Source organism: Stegostoma tigrinum, chromosome 3, assembly GCF_030684315.1.
Source record: "Stegostoma tigrinum isolate sSteTig4 chromosome 3, sSteTig4.hap1, whole genome shotgun sequence".
Lineage (NCBI taxonomy): Eukaryota > Metazoa > Chordata > Chondrichthyes > Orectolobiformes > Stegostomatidae > Stegostoma > Stegostoma tigrinum.
The window spans coordinates 9,190,059-9,217,440 of NC_081356.1; the positions used below are offsets into that span (position 1 = coordinate 9,190,059).

The 27,382-nt window shown below is 42.5% G+C and overlaps 1 protein-coding gene across 1 annotated transcript in view; it reads left to right on the forward strand.

Moving 5' to 3' along the window:
- Nucleotides 1–1,402: 1,402 nt before the first annotated feature.
- Nucleotides 1,403–27,382, forward strand: part of cdkn2a/b (cyclin-dependent kinase inhibitor 2A/B (p15, inhibits CDK4)) — a 132,108-nt gene continuing 106,128 nt past the window's right edge. The window contains exon 1 of the mRNA XM_059642890.1: nt 1,403–1,423. The gene's annotated coding sequence lies outside the window, so the exon portion shown is untranslated. The remainder of the gene's footprint in view (nt 1,424–27,382) is intronic.

The following is a 27,382-nucleotide window of genomic DNA, read 5'->3' on the forward strand; positions in this document are numbered from 1 at the left end:
CAACTGTGTACAGGGGCATGTGAGGTAGCCAGTTGGAGGCCAGAGATGATTGTGACTAAACCAGCTGGAGTGTGACAATTCAGATTTGGCAATCAGTATATTAGAAACTAAATAAATTTCTCTTAAACAATGAAGGAAGGCTCACTGCCTCCAGTCAAAGTTAATATTCATATCCTGAATTTTAAATATTATAGGATAGTAACTACTATTGCTGATAATAGAACATAGAACACTACAGCACAGTACAGGCCCTTCGGCCCATGATGTTGTGCCCAACTTTTACCCTAATCCTAAAGTCAATCTAATCCATATTCCTATCTAATAGCCACTCAAATGCCCCTAATGAGGCCAACTCTACTACCCTCTCCAGCAATGCATTCCACGCGCTGGCCACTCTCTGAGTAAAGAACCTACTTCTGACATCTCCCCTATATCTACCTCCACTCACTTTAAAATTATGACCCCTCATAATAGCTACCTCCACCCTAGCTACCTGTCCACTCTATCTATACCTCTGATCATTTTGTACACCTCTATCAAGTCACCTCTCATCCTTCGCCGTTCGAAAGAGAAAAGCCCTAGCTCTCTCAACCTTTCCTCGTAAGACCTTCCCTCCATTCCAGGCAACATCCTGGTAAATCTCCATTACGGAGAATAAATACTTAATGTGTGCATGCAGCATTTGCCTGTCTGCTGTTTTACCAGAAGCTTTAATGTTTTTTAGTTGGAAGTTCTGATGGAACAGGAAACAACAATGTTACAGGAATGTAAGAGTTCACATTCCTTTGTAAGACTATTCTTTTTCATCACTCATTCACAGGATGAGGGCACCACATTTAGGCAGCATTTGTTGCCCACTCTAATGGCCCAGAGGGCAGTTCAGAGTCAATCACATTGCTGTGGGCCTGGAGTCACATGTAGGCCAGACCAGGTAAGGATGGCAATTTCCTTTCCTAAAGGACACTAGTGAACCAGATGGGTTTTTTCTGACAATTGGCAATGGATTCATGGTTATCACTAGATTCTTAATTCCAGATATTTTTATTAAATTCAAATTCCACCGTCTGCCTTGGCAGGATTCAAACCCAGAACAGTTTCTGGTCTTACTATTGATCTGGAGCTGCCATCAGGCCCTTCTGTTTATTTCTCATTCTCTTTTCTCCCCCCTTTTATTCCTTTTTCTCCCACTTTTTGGTGTTTTCCGCCTATTGGTGTTCACCTGCTCCATGGCTGGTCTCAGTCTGGTCTCTCAGCGGGTCTCAGCCTGGTCTCTCAGCAGCTTATGGCTGTGTCCCAGCTCAGCACGCAAGTGGATCCTGCCTGGGCATGTTCCCAAGGCTCTGGGAGAGATCAGAGAGCCGGCAGTTTCAGCACCAGCGACGGTATCTGTGGTGGCGGCGTCGAGAACAGGCAGCAGAGCGAGGTAAGTGCAGGACTCGTCTAAAACTGTTGAACTTTAAAACTTATTCCTTTATTTTCCTGGTTTAAACTATGCCAAACCTTCACATTAACCATGACCTTATTTCTTTATTTTTCTACTATTCTATGAAGTAATGCTTAACGTTTTAACTCTTGTTTCTCTTCAAACTTTTTACCTAAGTCTTTTTTGTACCTTGGTACCTAGGATGGCACCATGTGAGGCCACATTATACATTTCTCACTGTACTCCTGTACTTCTGTGTTTGAGTACGTGACAATAAAATCTGAAATCTATAAAATCTAAGTCATTCTTATTGCTTAATATTCATAAACCAAACATTGGGCAGAGGTTTAATGGGGAGATCGGATAGCTAGTCATCATGAAATATAAGTTGGTCATGATCTGACAGATGCGAAGCAAGCCATTAAAATCTCCAATGGACTAGGGTGCAAGTTGCCTCTCAGCGACAGGGAATCTCACCTTCTGGAGCTAACAGGTGTAGCCGCACCAGAGCTCCATAGTGGGAACTGTTAGGAATGCAAGCACGCCCACAGAGATGGGGCAGCAGAATGCCAGGTACAGGTACATTGTCGGTATTGGGCAGGGAGAGGGTTTTCAAAGTAAGTGCAGGTGTGAAGGAGGAGTTGTACTGTGTTCTGTGAGTATCAATGCCAAAAAGGGCATTGGAAAAACAAGCGGCCTGATCCCTGCCTGCCCATGATAACAAAGTGTTGGGCTGGATGAACACAGCAGGCCAAGCAGCATCTCAGGAGCTTTTGTGCTTCTGAGATGCTGCTTGGCCTGCTGTGTTCATCCAGCCCAACACTTTGTTATCTTGGATTCTCCAGCATCTGCAGTTCCCATTATCCCTGTTTGCCCATGCCAACCATACAGACACAAGCAGGCTAATACTGAGTTCAACTCAACTTACAATAAGCTCAGGTGGTGGGCTGGACACCCATCCTGTTTTATGTGCTGTGTGCAGAAACACACCCAGCTGTGTATTTAATATCCAGCCTATAACTCTCTCCAAACCAGACCAACTGCAGTTTTTAACAGATTCAGATATGCAAGCACTGAGCTCCTCAGGGTTTTTTTGTAATATTGAGAGGAGTATCTCTTTCCTCTTTACTTCCCTCCTCTTTCAACTAGCCTGGGCTTTCATTTTCTTTCTCGCATTTGGTTCCTGTTTGTCTTATCTAACTAAGGGGCTTCACAGGGCCAGGGTCCCAGATTTGATTCCAGCCTCAGGCGGCCGTGTGTGTGTGTGGAGTTTGCATGTTCTCCCCGTGTTGGTGTGGGTCTCCTCAACGTGCTCCATTTTCTCCCACAATCCAAAGATATGCGGGTAGGTGGATCGGCCTTGGCAAATGCAGCCTTACAGGGATAATGTGGGGAGTGGGGGTAGATCTGGGCAGGATGCTCATCGGAGGCTTGATGGGCCAAATGGCCTGCTTCCATACTGTAGGGATTGGCCTCCTGAAGTTAGCTTTGAGCCCAAAAGACCTTCAGTTATTTAATCAAATTTCTCAAGGGTGAGATCAAGCAGTTACATTCTGCAGCCAATTGCCTCATAACAGTGTCTCTGAACATCTTTTCCTTATCTGCTCCCGCCCCCAGGAGCTAATGTGGCCTCCTAGTCTAAATGTCAGATGAAACACATTGAGAGCAAAGCACAGAATCTGAAATTTGTAGCGTACCACATTCAAATTGTATGAGGAATAAAATCTAAATAGGATACTCACATTTAGACTCACAACAAGAACTGAAGCGATTAAATGCAAATGCCTCCACAAAATACATATTTTAAAAATACTGTAGCTCATGAGTACCCAGGCACGGTCTATTGCTTTTGTTTTTATACTCCATTCTTTCGTTATTCTATCTTAAACTTGACAGGGAAGCATGACTCAACTTGTTGAACTCAGTTTTGTTCCTTTGATTTTGTTTTTAATCTCATCTGGTGTTGTTTGCTACAAGTACACAGACTTGGATATAGTCATAACATCTGTTTGTGGTGCCTTTCCCTACCAGCTAGGCAGATAACAAACAGAATTGAGCATGGGATGGGGGAAACCCTATGTACGTGTTTGCCAAAGACAAGTCATGTACATTCATTTGCAATAAAGCAGTTCAATCAAGACAGCAGGCCAGATATCAATCTTTGTGATAGTGTTTATCAGATATCAAAGGATTCATGCGTTCGTGAACTTTTTTTTTGTTTGAGTATTTGAGTTTCATTTGATATATTTTATTTGAGTATTCTTGCGGAACATAAGGCTGACCACAAGTTTGCTGACATGATAATATTGAGTCGAATGCACCCACTGCTCTGAGTGGGTAAAACTGCAGGAAGTGATGGGAAGGAGAAATATTCTGTGAATTGTGATTTTGCACAAAATGCTGGACACTTTATGGTGCTCTCCTGTTCGCGTTACAAAATTGACAGATATCCCTCAATTTTGGCGGGTCAAGATGTTGTTGCATTTCAAGTATGATTAGAGATTAAGAGATTAAAGTTGTCATTGTACATTAGGATTGATAGTTAATTGCCTTAAGTACCTTTTTCATGATAATGTTGATATTCAGGTAATGTATTCACAATCTGCAAGCTGGGAGGAAAGAACAATTGAAATTATGGAATTTCATTCTATATAAGTACGAAATTAGTTCTGGAGAGATTTGACATGTAATGTTTATATGTTCTCTTACTCCTTCTTTCTAATCTTGTCTCTTTTTCCTATCTTTGAATCTGACTTTCCTTCCCCAGCCTGTATTCCTCTTTTCATACCTAGTTTGACTAACCTGAATCTCCATTTCTGTTTCTTCCACAATCTCTAAATGTCATATTGATAAGGACCTAAGCTTGGAGTTCCATCATTCAACAAGGTCCCAGATATCTGGTTTCCTTTGCCTCGTTGTTATCGGTTCACACATCTAACAATTTCCCGTGTAAAATATTTTTGGCGTGAAGTATGAGGGGACAATCTGAATAACAGAGCGATCTATCACATGACCAATCCATCTAAGTATGGGAGACCAAGAGATGAGCACAAATAGAGGGCATTCCATTTTTTCAAAAGCTCCACAAACAACACATTACTGATATCATGGCTATGAATCATTTCTCCAGATAATCTGAAGACATATTGAACTTTTAATTACAGCATGCTTTTAAAAAGATGACATACAGCCAAAGTAATGATAGTGTAAATTCTGAGCAATGCAGTTCTAAGACTGCCTGGCAGGCCAGTGTAGATTATCTTCTGCCATAAAGGAGGCCCTGGAATATCACACCTGATGGAAGATAAGGAATGTGGAACTGTTGAAGAATCTGGAATTGGAGTTATGAGTATTGCATTCAAACAGGTTCTTCAGGTATAGTCGGGGGGAAATGGGACTGTCTTGATTGATGACCCCATGTCATCATTTACCACCTCCTCTTTCACATGCTCCTTCCTCAGCTTCTCAACTAACAGACAGTGCCATGGACCATCTCCTCATGATGCCAAGATGGTGAAGCTTACAGCATGCCACTGAGAATCAAGTATCAGGATCAACTGAGTACTGCAGTACTTTTCAATAGTGGCCTAAGAATCAAATCATTGCAGCAGCAGACCAAAGATTTTCAATTTCACATTGCTTGCATCAAGATGGTGATTATATCATATTAATTCCTCACACATGCAAACCAGGGTCATGACACATGTCATCAGTGGGTACAGCTTATCTCATAGTAACCAACTCTTACCTGCTCAAATACAATTGGGCAGCCCAGATTGTTACTGGTTAAATCCAATATGACTGTTTCTAGGGTACCATGGAATTCTCTGCAACTCGCTTTGCCTATGGCCACAAACCAGTAAGACATTGAGAAGCAGATTTTTTTTAGCTCTGATATACGATGGAGTTTACATGTGATGTCAGCACAGCAATATGTGGGCAGTCATTGCACCACGCACCTGAAACAACCTGGAAATTTCTCGTGATTGATCATTGACAAGAGCCCAGCTCTGGCCTAAGAACAGCCAGGAACATAAAGGTTCACCATCAAAGTTACCTTCAGAGCCACTGACAATCAGGCCCCTACCCCACTCAGAAGCTGTTGTTGTGGCTACAGACATTTGTGGATTTCAGAGTGGACCAATTTAGTACAGAACTGATATATCACACATTATGATGGGGGGAGGCAGGAGGGCAGCAGAGTCAGGGGGAATGTTAAACTGGGTGCCATACTCACAGTGCTATGCTTAATCCTAGCCAACCTTGTCTAGTTTCTGAGTGTTTCACCAGGAGCAGGAGTGGGAGTGGGGAATGTTAGGCAGCTTGCTGTCCAATACAGAGTCACCTATAAACAACCCCAGAACAAGGGATTGTTCCATTGGAGGGTGGATTGTTCCTTTGGAGGACGGATTGTTCCACTGGGGGAGGGATTGCTTCATTGGAAGAGGAATTGTTCCATTGGAGGAGGGATTGTTCCATTAGGGGGGGGATTGCTTCATTGGAAGAGGAATTGTTCCATTGGAGGAGGGATTGTTCCATTGGGGGAGGGATTGTTCCATTGGGGGAGGGATTGTTCCATTAGGGGAGGGATTGCTTCATTGGAAGAGGAATTGTTCCATTTGAGGAGGGGTTGTTCCATTTGAGGAGGGATTGTTCCATTGGAAGAGAGATTGTTTCATTGCAGGAGGGTGCCCAAGTCAAGTACCCAGGCCATTAAATAAAAGTTGCCTATTGATGACCAGTTCAGGGGCCCACCTCCAGTTTTGGCCCATCAGAGGCTCCATGCAAGCCAGTTTCCCCATACTCCTTTCTTGCCCACCTTCTTCACCAGAGGCCCTTATCCAGCTAGATTCAGCTTCTTTTCCAGGGTTCTATTTGCTCTTCTTCAAAAGGCTTAGTGCAGCCCAAGCAGTGGTCACCTCTCCTGTGCTGTCTCTGTATGGGATTGTTGTGAATGTAAAAAAAAGTTATGACCATTTGATTAGCCCACAGATCTGGGATATAGATGTGGAGCTGGAAAAACACAGGAGGTCAGACAGTATCCTAGGAACAGGAAAGTCAATGTTATGGTTCAAAATGCTTCATCAGGACTGGGGAGGGGGGTGGGAGCTCAGAAGTAAATAGAAGGAGGGGGTTGAGATGGGGAGAGGGTAGGAGAAATTGAGATAGGTGGATGCAAGTAGGGGATTATTTTGGTTGGCCAGAAGGAAGGGTAAAGTGGATAGGTGAGTCAAAAGATGGACAGGTTGAGGGGGGAGAGATTTTGAAGCTAGTGAAGTTAATGTTCAGGCTATGAACTGTAAAATATGAGGTGTTTACATTTGGCCTCATTCTGACAATGGAGGAAGCCAAGGATGGACTTGTAACCAGGGAACAGGAAAGGGAGTGGATGGCAACCAGATGGTCAGGCTGGTTGGTTGGCGCATATATACTTTGACTCAACCGTAAATCAGTCTTCATTATCTCTTCATTTCTGTCTCAAATGTTCTGTCCATTATATTGTTTGTAAAATGTATTTTGACATTACCCATTGTATTGAAAGGCATCAGAGAACTAGAACATTTTCTGTTGCATGTGGGCCACCAGTTTTTGGGATATAATGCAAATTGAACTGGACTATTTTAAAAAGCAAGAAGAGACAAAACAGAGAAATATAAGCAAATTAACCTAATGCCAGTAGTGGGGAAATCCTGGAGTCGATTATAAAAGATATGATAACAGAACATTTTGAAAGCATGAACAGGAATGGATAAAGCCAGAATGGGTTTAAATAAGGTACATCACGCTTGACAAATCTTCTGGAGCGTTTTTTGAGTGTATGACTAGTAGAATAGATAAGCGAGACCCAGTGGTTGTGTTGTATTTGGATTTTCAGCAGGCCTTCGATAAGATACCTCATGCAATTAGTAGGTAAAGTTGTAGCACATGGAATGAGGTATAATGTGCTGATATGGATTGAGAATCGGTTGACAGAAACAAAACATAGAGTGGGAATAATTGGGTCTTTTCCACGTGGTGGGCATTGACTAGTGGGATCTTTGCAGGATCAGCCCTTGGACCCCAGCCATTCACGTATACATAAGTAAGCTGGTTGAGGGAACGAAATGCAATATTTCCAAGTTTACTGAGAATTGCGAGGAGGCTGCAGAGGTTTCAAGGTGATTTACAGAACTTGTTGAGTGGGTAAATAAATGGCAAATGCAGTACAATGTGGATAAGTGTAAAGATACACACTTCAGTGTGATAAACAAAAGAGTATTGTTTAAAATGGCAACATTGAGAAGTGTGAATGCACAAAGGGATCTGGGTCTGGTACGCTAGTCAATGAAAACAGACAGGCTGGTAAAGCAAGTAATTAGGAAGGCAGATTATATATTGGACATTGGACAAGAGGAGTTGATTTTGGAAGTAGGGGTGTTTTACTGCATAGAGTCTTGGTGAGGACACACCTGGGGAACTGCATGCAGTTTGGTCTCCCCGCCTAAGAAAGGGAGTTCACTGTCTGATAATGGAGATGGCGTGACTAACTTATGAGGAGAGATTGGTTTGACTGGATCTATGTCAACTTGAGCTTAGAAGGATAAGATTGGATCCAACTGAAAGTTATAAAATGCCAACAGGGTTGGTCAGAATAGAGGAGGATGATTTTCCTGGTTGGAAAGTCTTGAACCAGGGACACAGTTTCAAGATACAGGTCAGACCGTAAAAGGCTCAGATAAGAAAAAAAAATCTTCATTCAAAGAGTAGTGAACCTGTGGAATTCTCTACCATAGAAAGCTGCAGAGGCCAAGTCACTGAATTCAAGAAGGAGATAGATAAGTATTTAGATTTTAAAGGCATCACATTGTATGAGGAAAAAGCAAGAGTTTTGCATTGAGATAGAAGATCAGTCATGATCATATTGAATGGCAGAACAGGCTCTCAGGGCTGAATGGCCTAATTCTGCTCTCAGTTAATACACAATATCAAGTGTGGCCAGTTCTCTTCTGGTCACGTGTGTTCTCCTTTACCTTACAGAACTTCCTACTGAAGTGTTTGTGAATGCCTTCTCATACTTTACACAGAAATGGTCACTTTATAAATTGGTAGTGACTCTAACTGTAATCTAAATACCAAACAATAGAATGGGTTCAGATGTGAGCCAATAAAATTTGACAAGTAATTTGAGGAACTGGGCTGAACTTGCCCTGTTAACACTCAGCAAATCTGGGTGACACAGAGTTGATGAATCTTTGAAAGTTTTGTTACTAAAAGCTAACAGCATTGTTGATCAAAACTGTGCACTTCGAATATGGAAACAAACAACAAAACAGGCAACTGAGTAAAGAATGCTAGATAACAAAGTGTGAAGCTGGATTATCACAGCAGGCCAAGCAGCATCTCAGGAGCACAAAAGCTGACGTTTCGGGCCTAGACCCTTCATCATGTGATCCTGAAATGCTGCTTGGCCTGCTGTGTTCATCCAGCTTCACACTTTGTTACCTTGGATTCTCCAGCATCTGCAGTTCCCATTATTTCTGAGTAAATAATGCTGATGGGGAAAGTAGGATCAGAAGCAAAATCAAAGCGTAAAATAACCACAGTAAGTCTAAGGTGTAATTTCTTGTTGCTAAATGGCCTTACTGCAGAAGGAATAGCTTACACTTGCAAATTTCTTGCCTGAGAATCACGTGAATATATTTTGAAGTTGTTTGCTTCTCTTTAGTTTTGTTTTAATTCATGCTTGGGTTACAGTCATAGATGACAAGTCATCACTTCTTGCTCATCCCTGATCAACCTTGAGGAGACAGTAGTACGTCTATTTCTTTGAGCCACCAATTTGTGTGGCAAAAGTACGCCCACAGTGCTGCTAGGCCAAGAGTTGCAGAAATTTGACCCCCTAACAATGAAGAAGTGGAGATATGTCCAAGCGAGGATGATGCGTGACTTGCTTAAGACAAGACTTGATACCAAGACTGTGGCTCACATACTGAATCATGTTTTGTTCGTTAATAGCCCATTGGTTTTATCATTTCAGAAGCAATTATTAATCGTCAGATTTCACAGTTGCACAAAGATTTCTGGTTCAGATACTGCTTTCTGTTTGAACATCAAGTCCAAGAAGCAAACACCATTGTTCTGATTTAACAATGAAAAGACTTGGAACCAAGATAGATCGTGGGAACTACTGATGTTGGAGTCTGAGATAACAAGGTATGGAGCTGAAGGAACACAGCAGGCCAGGCAGCATCAGAGGAGCAGGAAAGCTAACATTTCAGGTCAGGGCCCTTCTTCAGAAATGGGAGAGGAGAGCAGACTCTGAAATAAATAGAGAGGTTGGGGGCGGTGATAGAAGGTGGACAGTGGAGCAGATAGGTGGGAGAGAAGACGGACAGGTCAAAGAGGTGGGGATGAAGCTAGTAAAGGTGATTGTAGATAGGAAGTGAGGATGGAGATTGGTCAGTGAGGTGGGAGGAGTGGAAAAGTGGAAGAGAAGAAGGACAGGCCAAGGAGGTAGGGATGAGAAGGGTGCTAGTCTTGGGATGAGGTTGGTCTTCTCTCCCACCTATCTGCTCCATTATCCACGTTACATCACCGCCCCCCCCTCTCTATTTGTTTCAGGGCCCCCTTCCTCTCCGCCATTTCTGAAGAAAGATCCAGACCCGAAATGTCAGCTTTCCTGCTGCTTTGATGCTGCCTGTCCTGCTGTGTTCCTCCAGCTCCACACCTTGTTCTCTCAGACTTGGAACCAACTTGTGTATGCACCAAGGCTGCCATCAAATTGTTTTTAAACTATTTGAGATGTGGGCATCACCTGCGGACAGCATTTATGGCCCGTCCCTAATTGCTCTTGAGAAGGTGGTGCGAGCTGCCCTCTTCAACCACCACAGTCCACAGTGCGTGAATTGCAGGTACACCGACTGTGTGGGAGAGGAGTTCCAGACTTTGATCCCACAGCACTGAAGGAACAGCGATAGAAATCCTTGTCTGAATGATGTGTGGCTGGGGTGGGAACTTGCAGACGGTGGTGTTCCCACACATCTGCAGCCCTTCTCATAAACGTCATGGGTTTGGAAGATGTTATTGGAAGAGCCTAGGTGAGTTGCTGTAGAGCGTCCTGTAGGTGGTGCACATTGTTGCTACTGTTCCAACCTGTCTTTCTTTAGTTTCTATGGTGACACTGGCAGTTGCTTGGTATAAGCGTGGTTAGGCCCTACAATGGCTTCACAAGCAGTCTTTACAAGGACCAATGGAAGCCATGGAATAAGCCTGCATCAACATCATTATAATTTAGCAGCAGTAACAAAGAGTTATACCAGCCTCAAATAAAACTGCACCCTCTGTGATGCTGCTTGGCCTGGTGTGTTCATCCAGCTCCATACTTTGTTACCTCTGTGTGAAAGAGCTTACTCAACTGTGTTCCCAACACCTCAAATCCATCCACCCTTCATGCCTACCTGTGGACCTTAGTTGGTGTAGAAGACTACTAAGATGGATTGGTCTCTAATTATTAAGAAATTTTGGGAAAATCAATTGGCACCATTAGCTATCTTGTACTGTAATGGTAACGCCTGTGGATCAAATTAGGATACTTCTTTGGTCTATATGTAGTGATGCAACTTTGCCGCAGGAATTGCTTTAGATTGTGGGTGCCAATGGATTTAATCATTAATTACATTTCCAGTCTGCTATACAGCTCTCCCTGATGCCAGATGAGAATCTCAACATACTGAAGGACACTTTTTAAAACAACATTCTTTGACTCTCTTTTTATTCTTAATCTGTGCTCAAGTGTATTGCATTCTTATTTCTTCTCACATTTAGTGAGGAATAAACTCATTGTTCTGTTGAGTCAAGAAAGCCTAGTTATGTTATCTCATTTTAAAACATAAATTAATTTGAGTTTGGGAGGAAGGTACCCACAAGGAATGGGTTCCTTTTTAAATTAACCTTATAGTGATCAACAAAGGCGATAGGAAAACAAGAAGAGATGGCTCGTTCATCTGTCCCTATCTGCGAGCTTAATAATTTGGCATTTCTTGACTGGAACTGTAACAAAATGGGAAACCCTTGCCTGGGCATCTGATCATAACAAGAATGTGTTTACTTTGCAAAATAACCAATACTTCTAATTTTAAAGCTCTGCAATCGATTTCCTGAAACTCTGCTGTGTAGCACATCCCATTATCTGATTTCATTGTAAATTAGCTATCAATGATGCAAAGGAGCACAGCATATGGCATTTTCAGTTCACTTATATAATATTGTTTATTCATTTCAATCACAAGCATTGCTGAACTGTACAAACACAAAATGATTTCATATAATACATTAACCATGCTAATAAACAAAACCTTCTTTGCCTACTTCTATCCAGGATGGTTGACTATAAATTGAGGTAAAGCGACATGTTCAAATAATTTCTGAAGAAGGGTCTAGGCCCGAAACATCAGCTTTCCTGCTGCTGTGATGCTGCTTGGCCTGCTGTGTTCATCCAGCTCCACACCTTGTTATCTCATGTTAAAATGACATGCTGTTTGTGGTTTTTGTGCTGACAAGCCGAGTAACAGCAAAAAAAAGCAAACTTTGCCTAATTTTAAAGCAAAATAAAATATTTCACATAATATTTTTTAAAAGTTTGTTGTAAAGAGTAAGGTTTTACAAAAATTAAAAGCATCTTCATGATTTCAACAGTAATTGACAATGGAGAATATTTGTTTGTCCGATGCTTGTAAAATGCACTCAGCGAGTCAGCACTGCAACACTGGTTGTGTAACTGGACACTGTTGCCATGGAAACAATTGAAACTCTTAATGGCAGTGCAGTCAGGTGATATTTTCTTTCTTACAGATATCTGATAAAAGTGTTGCACAATAACTACATTTATATAGCATCTTCAAAACGGAACACCTGAAGTGATTGGTGCTTCTCAAGGGAAATGGTTAAATTAACATTTGACACTGAACTACAAAAGGACATATAGGACTGAACAAAGTCTTAAACAAAGCAGGCGGTTTAAAATATTATAAATGACGATTCAAAAGCAGAGAAACTCAGAAGTTGAGGAAGGAAATTACAGAGCTCAAGTTTTGGGCATTTAAAGGTCTGACTACCAACAGCAGTTAAATTAACCTTGTTGTAACCAGCGAGGGGTAAGTCAACAAAGAAGGGAGCTCATTCATCTCTCCACAATCAACAGCTTCAGGATATGGGGAATCCCAATTGGATTTGTTTCAAATTGAGGAAACTTTCCCAGGGATCTGGTGAGTTACAGGATGCAAATATTCAATGGTTTTGATTTTAAAAGTGTGCAATCCATTTCCTGTATTGCACAGGAACTGTGCAAGAGACCAAAAGTGATAGTGTGTATGATATTTCTCCAGATAACTACTTATGGTATTTTCCACCTCTAGCAGCATGTGACAATAGCAAATGGTTGTTTAAAGTTGTTTGTTGCCACCAATCTTCCTGTGTCTTTGCTCTGTCCTGAGCCTATCTACTGATTAGTGGTGGAGGATATACCATGGAGTACCTACAGAAAAGTATTGTTCTTACCTCACAAGAAGGTTAGTTTAATGATGGCAATAAGTGCCATTACATTTGGTCACAATTACTGATAGCTTAAGGAGCTGGGACAGATCCATCTTGTTCATCCAACAGCAAGAATAGACCTCCTTGTTTCCACCAATAGACAGTATGTGAACTCAGTAGAATGGATGAGCCAAAGTCACATAAACATTACCTCTTCTGAAACATCACCTTAAATAAAAGGTTGTAGAAAATGCTATAGATTGTAAAACTGAAGGAGAATAGGGAGAGATGATGATATTGGAAACAGGGATGAAATCTGTAAATTTGACTTGTTGCTTAAGAAGGAATCTAATTAGATCAGTGTACACAGGAGTGAACTGGATTTCAGAGTTAGTATATAGATACCAGAATTCTTCATGAGAGCCAGGAGAGAGGCTACTCCAAGATCATTGGTGTAGTCAGATCTAGAGAATAACATAGGCATGGCTCAGGATTTTAGCTGCAGATAAGGTGACCCAGGTCCTGAGATGGACTCTTGTTCAGAAATGCATGTCAACAGATTGATAATGGAGAACATACATGACCAGCTCATTCCCACATCAAGTGTGATGCAAAAGATTCAAGTAGTCTGGTCCAGATTCAGCCATGAGCTGAGGAATGGGATGGAATGAGTGGATAAGGAACAGAGTTTCTAATGGGGACTGAATACAAAGGCTTTCATCTTCCAAATAGTTCAACGGAAAATTCCTGTTAATTCAGTACCTGATGCTGGACAAGCACGTATGACAAATCAGAAGAGAGATCATGTATACAATGGTGAGGAGGAACTGGGTGCTATCACCATACCTATGGATCCAAATGTCTCATTTTCAAGTGATCTTGCTACAGGTCAATATGTCAATGAGGAATATGATGTGAAAGTGCCAGAGTTGGACTGGGGCAGACAAGGTCAGAAATCACACGACACCAGGTCAAAGGCCAACAGGTTTATTTGAAAACACAAGCTTTTGGAGCCTCATTCCTTCTTCAGGTGTTAGTGAGAGAGGTGGTATCAGACACAGAATTTATAAGTAAAAGGTCAAAGGGTCACTTCACTGATGAGGACATTTTCAACAAACCTGAGATGCTGTTAAATCTTTAATCAGTTAGAAGGTTTTACTTAATTAATATGTATACGTAAATCCCCAAATTCGTTTCAAGCCATGGTCCTAATGAAGAAGAAGAGATGACGTTTTAGGTCAGACAATGCTTTGGATGATAACCTGTTCATGAGAAATAGGACAGGGTCATGGAAAAGACTTGGGGAGCTCCAGAGATAACGATGCAAGAGGTCGAAGAGTAAAAATTGAAGATGATTATCTTGCTCCGACAGGATAGATAGGAATAGAATAAGGTGAGAGGAGCTTCGCCAGCTAGTCAACTGAAGAAAATCATTGGAGGAGGACAATGTCATTAACCATGTCAAAGGTTGCACACAGGCTAAGAAGGATGAAGAGATATACTTTACCACAGTCACAGGCATATAAGACTGACTTTGATGGGGACAATGACACTATTATGGAGGGAGAGAGCCCCAAACCTGTGTGCTTGCAAAACTCAGAAAAATGTCCAGAATTCGGTAGGATTCCACATTTACGCAACAGTTGCTAAACAATCCCAACTGTCTTCAAAATTAGGCTAACAACAAATGTAAGAAGTCAGTAGTGTAGCTCACAAGCATGCTAGTTGCTACATATCTTCACAAGCAAGACCCTGTCGTTAGCAAACAGAAGAATGTCTGGCATTTCTTTTTTTTCAATTGAACAAACGTTTGGGAGTAAGTGTTGCCTCGTGAATTTTCCATGACAATGCCTTGAAAAATTAGAGTTTCATGTCTGGTTTGAATTTATATAAACATTTTGCAGTTAACAGTTCCCTGGCGTATTCTCCTTGGCAGTGCCTCAGCCAATCAGAGTTCACTTGCCAACCATACAGTACTCTCTTCTCTCACAGTTTAAAGTGGTGTTCCCTATAATATTTGGTACGCTTGTGATTCTATCCTGATGACTGGATGATGAAAAGCTTCAAAATCATCTCTTCCTTTTTGCAATGCTCAAGTTCTACATGATCAAGGGATCAATGGAGATACTAATGCCCAGAATACTCCCCTAAGGAGGTTTTGCTGCAATATCTTGAGGCTGAGATGGCTAACTTCCAACAAGAATTTTTTTCACCATATTTGCTCAATGGCCTCAATTTAATAAGGACTCAGATATGATGCTCGCGCTCAAAAAAATAATAATAAACCTGTTCCAGCATAAAGGTGAGCCTTAATACATTGGAACAGAGATAATGGGAACTGCAGATGCTGGAGAATCCGAGATAACAAAGTGTGGAGCTGGATGAACACAGCGGGCCAAGCAGCATCTTAGGAGCACAAAAGCACAGCCATTAATCGAGGAAAATTAACATATTTAAACAAGTAGGTTTCAGTTGTCCAAGATTCCCAGGCATAAATTCATTCACTTCATTAAAATTTGTTCCTGGATCTAGTAGATTTGTACAGATTATGACCAAGGTCTCATAGTGAAATAAAATAAAACAGGTAATGCACATTTCAGGTTAATTCAGGTAAATGCATTTAATTCAGGTAAATTTAGTTAATTAACTTAAAGAAAGTAAAGTTACTTTTCTGATGAAGGGTCTAGGCCCGAAACATCAGCTTTTGTGCTCCTAAGATGCTGCTTGGCCTGCTGTGTTCATTCAGCTCCACACTTTGTTTTCTTGGAACAGGTTTTTTTAATGGGTGTGACTTTAACCTGGACCTTCTGACCCAGTGGATGGGATTCTTTCATTGCACTGTAAGACCCCTGCTGTTGGTTAAATAAAGCCCTAATATCAAAGACAATAATTCTTACCAGACTTCTGAACTTAAACTTGCTGGGTCAAGGCTATAATGATGTCTGAAGCCAAATAGTTCTGACAAATCCTGAATTAAGCATAGTGAACAGATGAATGATAAGTAAGCACTGCCTAAAACATTGTCCAAAAAGCCTTCCATCACTTTCCTGATTCCATGATATCTATGGAGTCCATAGTCTTTGTTGCAATCAGTGCACTCAGCCACTTCTGGATAACATCTGTTAAAGACTACCATCTGTGAAATCAGTGAGTGCAGGATGAGGTGAGATGGAATAATTCACTTTTGCACTTCTAGCTGCTGCAACAGGACTGATCCAAGGAGGAGTTTGAAACATTGGCTGGAAGATCTGAATATGATCATGTCAAGGTGTTATCTGCCTAATCTGTGGGACAGCTCCCCACAGTTTTAGTGTAAGTCCCCAGAAATTGGTAAGGAGATGTTTGCAGGGTGTGCCTTTGTCATGTCTGGGTCTATGGGTTCTTACAACACTCATTTTTACTGACAGTATCTTTTTAATTCCTGATTGATTTAATTCCATACTCTGGTTCCACATTGTGGGCCTATACATTCTGTACCTATGCACCTCCCTTCACTTCATTTGATGAATGAGTGCTGCTCTGAAAGCTTGTGATTTCAAATAAACCTGCCGGACTATAACGCACTGACTGAGGACGAACGGTCAGTCCTAAGCAAGGGGCTCACCTTTGTCCCCCTACAACCACACATCAACGGATACCAGTCACATTCGGACATTGAGCAGTTTTTCCGCCGCCTTCGCCTCCACGCTTACTTCTTCAACCGGGAGCCTAACCCTCCCTCCAATGACCCTTTCACCCACCTCCAACACAAGTCCTCTTCCTGGACACCACCCCCAGGCCTCCAACCCTCCCTCGACCTCTTCATCTCCAACTGCCGTCGAGACATTAACCGCCTCAACCTCTCCACCCCTCTTACCCACTCCAACCTCTCCCCTGCAGAACGGGCAGCCCTCCGCTCCAACCCCAACCTCACCATCAAACCCGCAGACAAGGGTGGCGCAGTGGTAGTATGGCACACTGACCTCTACATCGCCGAGGCCAAACGCCAACTCTCCGACACCACCTCCTACCGCCCCCTCGATCATGACCCCACACCCGAGCACCAAACCATCATCTCTAATACCATCCATAACCTCATCACCTTAGGGGACCTCCCACCCACAGCCTCCAACCTCATTGTTCCCCAACCCCGCACAGCCCACTTCTATCTCCTTCCCAAAATCCACAAACCTGCCTGCCCTGGTCGACCCATTGTCTCAGCCTGTTCCTGCCCCACCGAACTCATCTCCACCTATCTGGACTCCATTTTCTCCCCTTTGGTCCAGGAACTCCCCACCTACATCCGTGACACCACCCACGCCCTCCACCTCCTCCAGAACTTCCAATTCCCAGGCCCCCAACACCTCATTTTCACCATGGACGTCCAGTCCCTATACACCTGTATTCCTCATGCAGATGGACTCAAGGCCCTCCGCTTCTTCCTGTCCCGCAGGCCTGACCAGTCCCCCTCCACTGACACCCTCATCCGCCTAGCCGAACTCGTCCTCACACTCAACAACTTCTCTTTCGATTCCTCCCACTTCCTACAGACAAAGGGGGTGGCCATGGGTACCCGCATGGGCCCAAGCTATGCCTGCCTCTTTGTAGGTTACGTGGAACAGTCCCTCTTCCGCACCTACACAGGCCCCAAACCCCACCTCTTCCTCCGTTACATTGATGACTGTATTGGCGCCACCTCTTGCTCCCCAGAGGAGCTCAAACAGTTCATCCACTTCACCAACACCTTCCACCCCAACCTTCAGTTCACCTGGGCCATCTCCAACACATCCTTCACCTTCCTGGACCTTTCAGTCTCCATCTCAGGCAACCAGCTTGTAACTGATGTCCATTTCAAGCCCACCGACTCCCACAGCTACCTAGAATACACCTCCTCCCACACACCCTCCTGCAAAAATTCCATCCCCTATTCCCAATTCCTCCGCATCTGCTCCCACGATGAGGCATTCCACTCCCGATGTCCAACTTCTTCAAGGACCGCAACATTCCCCCCACAGTGGTCGAGAACGCCCTTGACTGCGTCTCCCGCATTTCCCGCAACACATCCCTCACACCCCGCCCCCACCACAACCGCCCCAAGAGGATCCCCCTCGTTCTCACACACCACCCCACCAAACTCCAGATACAACGCATCATCCTCTGACACTTCTGCCATCTACAATCCAACCGCACCACCCAAGACATTTTTCCATCCCCACCCTTGTCTGCCTTCCGGAGAGACCACTCTCTCCGTGACTCCCTTGTTCGCTCCACACTCCCCTCCAACCCCACCACACGCGGCACCTTCTCCTGCAACCGCAGAAAGTGCTACACCTGCCCCCACACCTCCTCCCTCACCCCCATCCCAGGCCACAAGATGACTTTCCATATTAAGCAGATGTTCACCTGCACATCTGCCAATGTGGTATACTATATCCATTGTACCCGGAGTGTCTTCCTCTACATTGGGGAAACCAAGCGGAGGCTTGGGGACCGCTTTGCAGAACACCTCCGCTCAGTTCGCAATAAACAACTGCATCTCACAGGCGCTAAACATTTTAACTCCCCCTCCCATTCTTTAGACGACATGTCCATCGTGGGCCTCCTGCAGTGCCACAATGATGCCACCCAAAGGTTGCAGGAACAGCAACTCATATTTCGCTTGGGAACCCCACAGCCCAATGGTATCAATGTGGACTTTAAGCTTCAAAGTCTCCCCTTTCCCCACCGCATCCCAAAACCAGCCCAGCTTGTCCCCTCCCCCCACTGCATCCCAAAACCAGCCCAGCCTGCCTCCGCCTCCCTAACCTGTTCTTCCTCTCACCCATCCCTTCCTCCCACCTCAAGCCGCACCTCCATTTCCTCCCTACTAACCTCATCCCACCTCCTTGACCTGTCCGTCTTCCCTGGACTGACCTATCCCCTCCCTATCTCCCCACCTATACTCTCCTCTCCACCTATCTTCTTTTCTCTTCATCTTCGGTCCGCCTCCCCCTCTGTCCCTATTTGTTCCAGAACCCTCTCCCCATCCCCCTCTCTGATGAAGGGTCTAGGCCCGAAACGTCAGCTTTTGTGCTCCTGAGATGCTGCTTGGCCTGCTGTGTTCATCCAGCTCCACACTTTGTTATCTTGGACTATAACCTGGTGTCGCGTGACTTCTGACCTTATCCACCCCAGTTCCACACCAGCATTGCCACATCATAGTTCCACATTCTCATCACTCTCTTGGCGATGACCTTCCTTCTGGATTCTCTGAATGTGTTACATCTTATGTATCTTACATTGATGAGCAATAGTTTTGCTTTTCCCCAGAAGTGAAAACTGTCTCTTCGCTGCCAAAAATTTACTGAACACAAATTCCCCAGCCACCATGCTGGGATTTGGCTTCTTGTTTTCAGTTCGCTAGAGTAGACCTCTCAATTCCCTCTGTAACAAATAACCACAAGGCCAGCTTATATATAAGATAGTAACTCAGCTCTCAAGCCTGCGTTCATACACTGTACCTGTTTCAAACTTACCATAAGAAAGTGATTGAATTGAACTGAAAAAGCATGAGTCACAGCACTTCCGAGTTTTAAACAAAATATTTTTGCAAGTTTTAGTTTTAAACCTTTGCAAAGCACCACTAGAAAAATAAGCAGTTGCAGAAGAGTAAGATAACAAAGTGTAGAGCTGGATGAACACAGCAGGCCAAGCAGCACCTCAGGAGCACAAAAGCTGACTTGAGATGCTGCTTGGCTTGCTGTGTTCATCAAGCTCTACACTTTGTTATCTTGGATTCTCCAGCATCTGCAGTTCTCATTATCACAGTTGTGGAAGAGTGATAGATACATGACACAGCCATTAACAGAGGAAAATTAACATATTTAAACCAGTAGGTTTCTGTTGTCCAAGATTCCCAGGCATAAATTCATTCACTTCAATAAAAATTGTTCCTGGATTTACTAGATCTGTAGAGATTATGACTGAGGCCTCATAGTAAAATAAATGAAACAGGTAATGCACATTTCAGGTTAATTCAGGTAAATTCATTTAATTCAGGTCAATTTAGTTAATTAACTTAAAGGAAGTAAAGTTACTATTTTTACTTTCAAGCTAGTAAAACTATTAAAAATAGCAGCAAAGCAGTTAGGTTGCTGTCGTGAGATCTTTCACACTATCAGTTGAATAAGCTTCTTTCAACATTTCTATTTTGCCAAGGTACTCTTCCCTTGAAAGGGTATACTGCAGATATAGCCCGGTAATGAGCTCATCACTTCAGCAATACACATCAATGTTTATCCTCTTCTCTTTTTCCTAATCTCAGAGGTTAAGTAAAGTTCTTCATTACCTCCTTCCTCAGCATGCTGATCTAACTCCTCATTAAATGCATCAATACTATTCACTTTAACTACACCCCACAGGAGCAATTTCCATATTCTCAACACTGTCTTGGTAAATGAGCTTTCTTCTGGATTCCCTGTTTGTATTATATCTTAACTATGTTACACTAATGTGCTGTAATTATGATTTTCATCAGAAGTGAAAACATCCTCACTGTTTCTTTGCTTCCAAAACTGTTCAGAATTTTTAAAAATTACATTACTTCTCAGTTATCACTTTTCAAGTGAGAAAAGAACCAGCCCATTCTTTTTGACAGGTATAACTTCATACTTCTTGTATGATCCTTATAAAACTTTTTTGCACTCTTTCCAGTGCCCCATTCATTTTCATAAAATGATCACTAGACCTTCACATAGTGCTTTAAATTTGTTTTTCACAATGTTTGATGCATAATTTCTCACTTCCCAAATCTAATCCTCTAGAAACAAGACTTTAGTGCTCAGTTAGCTGCTTTAATAACTTATTAATTTGCAATGGTAATATCTATAATATGTGAATTTGTACTTAATCCCATTTGGAACTTAACTTCTGAAGCAATATATAGCTTCGGTATTTAACTTACCAAACTACAATATCTCTCAATTCCCAGTGTTGAAATTAATTTCACAATTATAATTTATTCAAGCTGATTGCTCTGTAATCCCTTGGGCATATTTTATGTCAATTCATTAACTTTGTGTGGAACATTGCACCAGGTACATTTCTGAGCAAGCTAAGAAGCTCCCCCACTTCTTTATTTAATTTGCAAGCAACCATTTATTGTCATAGAATCGGAGTCATTCAGGCCCTTCAGTTCAACTCATGCATGCCAACCAAGTTTCCCGAACTAAACCAGTCCCACCTGCCTGCATTTGAACCATATCCTTCTCAATGTTTCCTATTCATGGTCCTATCTAAATGCCTTTCAAGTGTTGTAATTGTACCCACATCTGCCACTTGCTCTGGCAGATTATTCCACGTGTAAACCACCCTCTGTGTGAAAAAGTTGCCCCTTAGGTCACTCTTAAATTCTCTCCTCTCATCTTAAAATTGTGCCTCTTGTACTCCAGTGAAAGAAAAGTCCCAGCTTAGCCAACCCCTCCTTATAACTCAAACCCTCCAGTCCCAGCAACATCCCGGTAAATCTTTTCTGAATCCTCACCAGTATAATAGCAAGGCACCCAGAACTGTAAAAGTACTACAAAAGTGGCCTCACCAAAGTCCTGTATAATCTCAACACGGCATCCCAACTCCTATACTCAATGTTCTGAGCAATAAAGGCAAACATGTTAAATTCCTTCTTAACCACCCTGTCTACCTGCCAACTTTCAAAGCACGATGTACCTGAACCCCAAGGTCTCTCTGCTCTACAACACTTCCCAGGACCCTATCATTAACTGTATAATTGTAATCTTAGATAATCTTCTTCACTGTCAACTATACCAGTAATTTTGGTGCATTCCACAAACTTACTAACAATGCTTTCTAAATTCTCACCCAAATCATCCACAGAAGTGATAAAAAAAAAGTGAACCTTGCACAGTTCCCTATGGAACACCACTGGTCACAAGCCTCCAGTCCAAAAAACAATGCTCTCCCACCACTCTCTGTCTTCTGTCATTAAGCCAATTTTGTATCCAATTGGCAAGATGTCGCTGAATCCCATGTGATCTAACTTTACTAATTAGTCTACCAAGCAGAACCTAGTAAAAGGCTTTACTAAGGTCCATGTAAACAACGTCTACCACTCTGCCCTCATCAATTGTTTTGGTTATGTCCTCAAAAACATCAATCAAGTTTGTGAGACACAATTTCTCACACCCAAAGCCATGCTGACTATCCCGAAGCAGACCCTGCCTCTCCAAATGCATATAAATCCTAACTCTCAAAATCCCCTCCAACAACTCGCCCACCAATGATATCAGACTGACAGGTCTATAGTTCCTCGGCTTCTCCTTACAACCTCTCTTAAATAAAGACACAGCATTAGCTACCCTCCAGTCCTCTGGCACCTCGTCTATCTCTGCCAGGGGCCTCATAATTTCTTCCCTAACTTCCCACAATATCCTCGGATAGATTTGGTCAGGTGCTGGAGATTTATCCACCTTGATGTTTGTTACGGCCTCCAGCACTGCATCTTCTGTAATGTTGACAGTTTTGAAGAGTCTGACAAACTACCCCCTCAATAGTACACAAATGGTAGACAACAAGGTGTAGAGCTGGATGAACACAGCAGGTCAAGCAGCATCAGAGGAGCAGGAAAGCTAATGTTTCAGGCCTAGACCCTTCTTCAGAAAATGTGGAGTATAATTTTTAAATTCTTCCAGCATAGTGTGTCAGCAGTAATCAGTCGCCAATCAATGCAGGTGAGAAGAGTCTTTTTAGGCTAACTTATGTGAGCTTCTACCAAAATGGTACATCTGTTTGAGACAGGAATAGCCAAAGCAGACTCGTGAACTACCTATCTACATCTCCTGACATTCACCCATCTCTCTGTGGTGCAACCACATCTCTAAAGCTACTAACCACCACACTCTGTATCTCCTGTATGTTCCTCAGTGACTCTGCCTCTCCAGCCGATCCAAACAGTCTGATACCTAATGGATCCAAACCTGCCTCCTGCAGACATAGTCCCCACGAACGGTCAACTCCCATATTTAACGGGAGGGGCATACCATATTACTGACTGCCAGAACTGCACCTTAAAACTTGCTCACGCAGATTAGCCTAAAAAGACTCTTCTCACACACATTGTTTGTAGACTGATTGCTGCTGACACACTATGCTGAGAGAATTTAAAAATTGTACTCTATATTATAAGGCCTCAAAGAAGAAGCTCTAAAAAGAAACCTTTTAAAATAAAGCTACCCTTCCCTTACCCAACTGACCTCCTCAACCAGAATTTTTAATTTTAAGCATGCAAAGGCAAAGTGTGGCTGATTCCTCTCGCTAACTTAAAGTATTCTATGAGAAATTGATTCATTTTCAAACCCCCTGACAATGTGGGCTTGTCAAGGACATTGGGGCAATCAGGTGACATTCGCAGTAACAGGATTCTCAACTTCAAGCAAAAAGGGTCCTGTTCTCCAACAAGTATTCAACGATGAGATGAGAATCTCATGAGTGAGCAGCAACAGGTTTATTGCAACCATTTAGCTGTGTTAGCACCTCATTATTAGTTAATGTTGGCTCACTGATTCGCAGTTTCCCATCCTACTAAATAGAAGTTAATAATTGCTAATACGAGAGTCAGGTGTATCTGGTGACCAGCTCACTACTTGTTCTTCTGAACCTACCTCTTGGACAACACTCCCCAACATCTCAGCGGACATTCCACGTACAGCAACTGCATACATCCCCCTCCACAGATGCTGGCATTGGGCATGTACCAGTCTCACCACTGGCACAGAGCACCAATGGCTAGATCAATGGAGTGCCGGTCTGTAGATATATCCAGAAGACACTGAGGCTGCTAGACCTGGTCTGTAGTCCTCCAGACCAGCCATCGACCTACCTATGGAGTAGCTAAAATGTGGAGGATTAGTACTGGACGAAGAGATATCTTGCAGGGCTGGTCTCTTGACTAAGGAGGTAGATACCACTGGTAGCTTCAGGAGAGGTTGTGAAAAGGGAGCGGCAGTTCAGGTATGGTAAGTGTACATTCCCGGTGGTGGTAATGGAGGAGTAGCCCAGCAATAGATAATGGTTCATACCTGGTGGCTGGGAGTAGATTAGAAAAGCAGTACTGGCAGAAATGCAGTTCTTCAATGTTTTTCTTCTCAGCATTTCTCACATCCACACCTGGATCTACCTGTCTGGGCCTGATCTGGATCTTGCACTGGTGACTCGGCTCAATCTTAGTTCAAATAATGTGGGATGGAATGCTGCCTTTGACTCGGGACATGTGTGGTGGCATCAACACCAGCTCTCTCCAGCCGAGTATGGGATGGCTTCCTTCCTGTGGTCAGGCTTTGGGGGATCAGGGCCTGAAACTGTGCTATTCAGCTGCTCATTAGGTCTCCATTGGTCTAAGCCTGATGGACATTTGAAATTATCAGAATGTTTCTGAATTTCTGCAAAATAGCCCACCTCAAAACTGCAGTTCAAGTTTCACACAGTAGTAACTCTCCATATTAGTCTCATTAAGCTTGAAACTCCAACTGGCATAAGCAATTCTTTTCAGCATTTAAATCTGAGACAGCATCAGTTCTGGGCCCAAGAACCTGACAATGCTTTCCAGTATGACAGGATGTTGGAAATCTAGGTAGCAAAGTAGAGGTGATGAGAGAGGTTTCTGCTTGAGAGTGTGATAGGACTCTTTAATGCTGGGGTCCATCGCTCTGCGATGCTCCATGAGGCATTACACCTCACATATCCTTCTGCAACCACCCCATTCCTACAGTTTTTACACCTCCACAATTTCAGCCAGATGCCTCTCTCATCATTGTCTGCCATGATTTAATGTATTCGCTGTGAAATCCTGTTGACTACACCAGAAATATAACAAGAGATTTGAACAAATGGATGGCCCAAAGACCATGAAGCAGGGAGTTTTTAATTCCATTGGCATCAGGTCATTTCAAACATGAAGGGAAATTTAGAGTAAACAAGGAACAGCTTTCAGTAACTGCATGAAACAAAGCCTATGGTTTACACTGGTTTGAGGAATCCCTATTTGTCTACCTTTTTCCCATAAGGCTTCCTTCCCATAAAGATACTTTTTTTTTATCCAGACAGTGGCCATTCAATTACTCCAACTGCCTTCCCTTACTGTCACCTGCTGCTAGTGTAGGTCCTGGCAAAACTGCTCAAGTCCTCCTCGTCAGTGCTTCCCACCTTACGGAGCTACATTCCTTCTTCAGATGTTAATGAGAGAGGTAGTATCAGACTCAGAATTTACATGTAAAAGATCAAAGTATTATACCACTGATGAGGATTATAATAGACAAACTTAAGATGCTGTTAAATCTTTAATCAGTTAGCAGGTTTTAATCGATTAATGTGTGTATATATGTGACTTGAAAGGAATTTGGAGATTCTAATTGATTAATGTGTATTGATTAATGTGAATCCTCAAATTCCTTTCAAGTCACTGTTTTGACAGAACCACAGTATACGTTCTCTCTCTCACACACACACACACAAACACACAGGTAAATCTATGACGTGAATTTGTATCTGAAGATACATTCTATTTTGTTCAAAAAGCACACAACTTATAGACAGTCAGTCAATGTGGCATTTTATAAATTCCTACTTTTGAAATAAAACCAGTCTGACTCCAAGCCAAAACACAAACAAATTCTAAACAAGACCTCACACCTAACACGTATTGTCTGACCTAAAGTGTCACCTCTTCTTTACACTGATAAAAACTTTAGTTCTCTCAGGACATTGACTTGAAAGGAATTCAGCGATTTACATATATATATTAATCAATTAAAACCTGCTAACCGATTAACGATTTAACAGCATCTCAGGTTTGTTTAATACATCCTGATCAGTGGTGTGACCCTTTGATCTCTTACTTATAAATTCTGTGTCCGATACTACCCCTCTCACTAACACCTGAAGAAGGAGTAAGGCTCAGAAAGTTTGTGATTTCAAATAAACCTGTTGGACTATAACCTGGTGTCATGTGACTTCTGATCTTGTCCACCCCAGCCCAACATCAGCACCTCCAGATCATGGTTCGCTCACTATCATCATTGGCCGCTGGGTGTTCCATTACAAAAGTTAGAAAAGAAAGCTATTACAAAAACAGATAAAGATTGGTTGAGCGAGTGTGCAAGAATTTAATCGATACAGTTTTGTGAGGAAATATGAGGGTTTCATTTTGGCTGAAAGAAAAGTCGAACATTAATTAGAGATATCAAAAACAGCTGATGCTGGAGTCAGAGATGAGTGTGGAGCTGGATGAACACAGCAGGCCAGGCAGTATTAGAGGAGCAGGAAAGTAGACATTTTGGGTCGGGACCCTTCTTTAGAAATGGACAGAAGAAGGATCCTGACCCAAAACGTCAACTTTCCTGTTCCTCTGATGCTGCCGCCTGCTGTGTTCCTCCAGCTCCACACTGTATTGTCCCAAATATTACTTAGATGTAGCAAGACTACATGATGCTGAAATAAGGAAGAATCTGGGTGCCCAGTGCATGAATCACAATAAGTTAGCATTCAGTTTCATAGGTAATTATGAATGTTTACTTCTATTTCAAAGTTTGAAGCATAAAAGTAAAGAAGTCTTGATAAAACTGTACAGAGCTTTGATGAGACCACACCTGGTGTACTGTGCACAGTTTTGTCTCCTTACACAGGGCAGAACATACTTGCATTGCAGGAAGTTTTGAGAACATTCATCAGACAGATTCCTCGAAATGAAGGCATTATAAGGAAAGGTTGAACACAGGAGAATCCACAACAGATTGAGAGTGTCGGGGGGGGGGGGGGGAATAATTTAAAAATAAGGAGTTCCCCATTTAAGATGAAGATGAGTAGGAATTTCTTCCATCTAAGGATCAATAAAATAAAATAAAAAATAAAATAAACTGGACGCTGAAACACTGAATATATTGAAAGTTGCGTTATACAGCTATTTTATTTACAGAGAATGAATGGGAAGGGGAAAGATTTTTGAAAAAGTGGAGTTAAGCCCAGAATCAGACCATTGAATGATGGAAAAAGCTCAATGGGCTGAATGGTCTATAGCTGCTAGATTTTTGTGATCTTATGATTAAGTTTCATTCAAGACAGACAGCCATGTCTGTCCAACAAAGAGCCTCCCTCTCACTCTCCAGAAGATTTGCTTTTACATCCCACAATGTGATGAACTAGCTGAAAGGTTGCAGATTAGGCTTTGGAAGTGCTGATTAGCTGTGACAGCTGTGAAGCAGTACCTTCTGTAATCATTTTTATGAAGGAATTAACCTATTTCCCAACATGCCTATACACACACTAAAAATTTTTATGTTGTCCGATTCTAATCTTAATTGAAATCCAAAACAAAACAGTGATAGCCAATCATTCTAATTGCAGTTCCTATTGAAAGGTTGCACCTGAATCATTAAATCTTCTTTCAAACAGTTTTATACGTCTTTCATTGGCAGGTCAAAA